Here is a 4222-nt window from a genome sequence, read left to right on the forward strand (position 1 = left end):
GTTCAAGATACAAGGACTAGGGACTTCAAGATTGGCAGAAGTAGTTAGAGAGATAACATTTCCAGACCTTAATTAATTCCCAGAATTAATGAGCATTGCTAGAAAAGGAAAGTCTCAATGTCACAGGGGTGCCAGGTGAAAGTAGAAACTGAAAGGTCAAAGCAAAAGGAGAGCTGCAGCTATAGATAGTAACCCACCTCTCCAAGAAGGAATGTCCATGTTGGCTGCAGCTCTGCCTTACCCTCATCCTTGTCTTCTTGGTCCTCCTCCTACTCCTCACCACTGCTACCATGGCCATGCCCAGAGGTCTGCTGCTCGGAGACAAGGCCCCAACTTTGAGGCGGACACTGCTGTCACCTGCATCCATTTCCACAACTCCCTCAGACACCTATGGGCCATTCTTTTCTCCCACCCTTGGGAATTTCCTCCAGTATACACAACAAAGCTGGGCCATGCTGCAAAACTGGCCCCAGAATTTGCCAAGCAGAAATGTTAAGATGGTCTCCCTTTCTATCAATACCTGCTATGGAGATGAGCCCACAAAGAAGCTGCCTTTTTCTAGTGAAGATTGATCGCAAAGGAGACCTTGCTATCAAGTTGGGCATGTGAGATCCAAATGAGCAGGATGGGAAGGGCTTGCCTGCGACAGCTCATGTGGTATTTATTTTTGGCCCTTTAAGAAGTTGAAGTTGTGTATCCTCTAACCAGAAACTACTGGCAGGAACTTTCAGGAGATCCTCAGAGTGGTTGATTCCCTCAGTTGACAGCATACAAGAAGGTTTCTATTCTTATTGATTGGAAAGCTGGAGATAATGTTATGGTTATTCCAACTGTCTCTGAAGAGGTGGCCAAAAACCTGTGTCCTAAAGGTGTCTTTGCCAAAGAGCTTTCTTCAGACAAGAAATACCTACAGTATACCCCTCAACTGTAAGTTACTATAGCAAGACCATGCTGGAGTCTGTCTGGGGCTCCCTTAAAGATTCCTACCACAAAGGATACCAGCTTATCAATCATATCTTCCTTCAGAAAATGATGCAAACCTCTTGGGGTGATGAAAGTTGGGAGTCTTTGGGCTGCTCTACTGATGGCTTTTTAAGTGAAAATGGCACTAAAAGTAACCCTTGACTTCTCTCTTTGTGCCTTTATCAGCATTGTATTTGGGCCATTGAACTCCCTTGGTACTCTGCTGGCTGTCTGTGACTTGCATTGTTTGGAATTTAAATTCTTGTGGGATCTAATGTAATCTTCACAGTCATTCAACTGGTATCGTTGGCATGTGAGAAAGAGGTTACTTAGGAGCATTGTCGGAGTAGAACTTCTTTAACTGGCCTAATACACAAATTCTCTTTTTTCTAATTATCCGCTTGAGGGGAAAGACAGCTTAACATATCTACTTTTGAGCTTCACCTCCCTTCTGGGAATTTTTAAGTTTATGATCAACAACTTGTAATAATTTAGGTATTTCAGATAGTTTTTTTGGGGGGGCTCAATGTCAAGTGTTTTAACCACAGTTAGGAAAATCTTGGAGGTTTTTATCTTTCTGGTAGATAACAGGGAAGCAGAATACAACCTTAAGATATTTCGTTATATTGGACAAAAGAGCTTTCTAATTATATTTCAGTATGTGATTGAGACTACAGAGAAGCCACACAGTGACTGCCAGAGGTTTATAGAATGGTGGAGGGCCATAATTGTGGGTGTCTTTTCAAATGAGTCATTTATCTGGATATGGAAACCTGCTCGTAAATGTTCATAATAAGATGAAAGTATGTATACCAGAGGGACAGATATACTAGAAATGATATGCTATATTATACTATTCTGTAGTAGAAGGGATAGTGATACTGCTTCTTTACTATAAAGTATTGTCTCTGCGATGGATAGTTTTCTGTTTTCTGATATTTTGCCTGTAGTGGAGCCATATGTAAAAGCCTTTTGAAACTTGGTTAAAAGCAAACACAAAACCAATATAGTAACACACCTCTTTAAGGAATGAGTGAAGTTGGAACAGAAGAAAACAAAACAAATCAACCCAACTTCCCCTTTCTGTGCCTAGCCAGGATCGTACACTGCAATATACTCTATTTGATTTAAAAAAAAATAATTCTTGCATCTTTTCCTCCACAAGAATAAAAAGCATTTTTTTTTTCTATAGGTGAAAATAAATTTAAATTAGGACAGAGAGCTTAGTCTTTGTCTAATTGTCAGGACATTTTCCAACTGTGGGCTCTGAGCTATTATTATTTACAACTAACTTTTCATCTGACATACACTCCAAAAAATAGCATTAAAGACGACCACATGAATAAGAGAGGTGTTATATTGTCAAGAGAGAGAGCAGCAGAGAGAGAGAGACAGAGACAGAGAGAGAGAGAGAGAGAGAGAGAAGAGTTTAAAAGTGTGTGGCTCATTAAATCTCCATAGCAAAAGGGTATGGGAGGAGAGGTGACCAAGATCACACCCTGTAACATTCCATATGGAGGAAATAGAAAAAGGCTTGAAAGGATTCAGGTCTTCTGGTATTGAGGAGGAGGGAGGAGAAAATACTGACTAACCAACCTGTCAGTTCTGTATTCCATTCTAACACACACCAGTGTCATACTGCTCTGTATCTTAGAGGTAGTATCTAAAATCTCCTCTATCTTTAAATCATTTGATGCTTAAACTTTGTTTTGGATTTTAATGAGTGTATTGAATCCATCTATGAGTTCCTCTACCTCTCTTTCTCTATACCCCAATGCTTCTCTATGTTTTCTCATTCCCTCCTCCTTATATCTTGTTTCAGAGGCAGAAGTAATCCCTACCTTGCCAAGACTACCTCCTCCATCTTTGTCCTTGATCACATCCTGCCACATGATCACATGTCATACGCACATCACCAATGTGTCTTGAGATGTAAATTAGGTAACTTACGATAAAGCACTCCACACAGATCATAATAGCTCATGTTTCTATAGCTTATTACAGTTTTCCATACACTTTCTTCATAACAGTCCTGTGAAGCAGGTAATGGAGGCAGGTATAATTTGTATGTTACAGATGAAGTAATGTATCTAGTTAATATATAATTGGCAAAAACCAGTTTGATTTGTATTGCACCTTCCTCGCACTGTGTGTATATGAACCAGAGACCAGACATTACCCCTCCTACTAGTCTCTTACTAGATGACAATTTAGAATTAAGTTTCCTGCATTCTTGTCCCTCATTCCTTATTCCTTATTAGGCAATATAGAAAATACCCTCATTTCATTGGTCCTAACTATAATATTATCTTCCCCTTTCAATGAAGGGGAAGTTGCTTCTTGGTGCCATGTTGGTTCTTTGTCTAAAATTCCATATAAGTTTGAGCCCTGAAGGGCTCTGATCAGACTGTAAATACAGTTCCATGGTTGCATGTTTGGAGCCAACCAAACTATGATTCTCTCACATGTAGGGCAATGGCAGCTGCACAGAGACTGTTTCCCATTGGCCTCTGTCCTCTTCTTTCCCTTGTGTGTAGTTGTACAGGGTTTGTTTTTTTGTTTTGTTTTGTTTTGTTTTTTGAGCCTACTATCTCTGTGGGACCCTGCTGCTCTTCATCAAAACTGTCTTTCAAGTTCCAACTAAATTTTTTTTTCCTACAGGAAGCCTTTCCCGACTCCTTTTAATTCTAATGCCTTATATATTTTTAATTACTTTGTATTTTTCCTGCATATATCATGTTTGTACATCTCTACTGTACAGAGTGCAGCTCTGATGAACTTGAATACCAAATGTACACCTGCCAAAAAGACTATTTTATGGAGAACTCGCACAGGGCAAGCGCTCACATGATGGTTAAAAAAAGTAATACAAGGAACACTCTCAAAGTCTCTCTTAAGAGCTTTGGAATTGTGTGACATGGGAGATACTGTCACAGGACTGCCCAGCATGGCGTGCCCTCACCAGAGAAGGTGCTGTGCTTTCTGAGCAAAGCAGGATTGAAGCAGCTCAAAAGAAACACAAGATGAATAAATATAGAGAATCCATCCCAAATGTTCACGTAGGCCACTTGTGCCTGCCCTGTGGTAGAGCATTCTGAGCTCCTCTTGGTTTGATCAGCCACGGTCAGGCACACTGTGACTTGACTTGAACATAGTGATGTCATTTTGGTCCCCTTAGAGAATGAAAGACAACAACCAACCAACCATGTTTGTACATATTTATTTGCTTATTGTCTCCTTAATTAGATTTTGAGCAACT

General features: G+C 40.1%; 1 pseudogene; it reads left to right on the forward strand.

The window, feature by feature from the left end:
* Positions 1 to 296: 296 nt before the first annotated feature.
* Positions 297 to 931, forward strand: LOC114027923 (annotated as a pseudogene).
* The last annotated feature ends 3291 nt before the right edge of the window (positions 932 to 4222 follow it).

Source organism: Vombatus ursinus, unplaced genomic scaffold (assembly GCF_900497805.2).
Source record: "Vombatus ursinus unplaced genomic scaffold, bare-nosed wombat genome assembly UNPS02014864.1, whole genome shotgun sequence".
In the NCBI taxonomy this organism is placed as follows: domain Eukaryota; kingdom Metazoa; phylum Chordata; class Mammalia; order Diprotodontia; family Vombatidae; genus Vombatus; species Vombatus ursinus.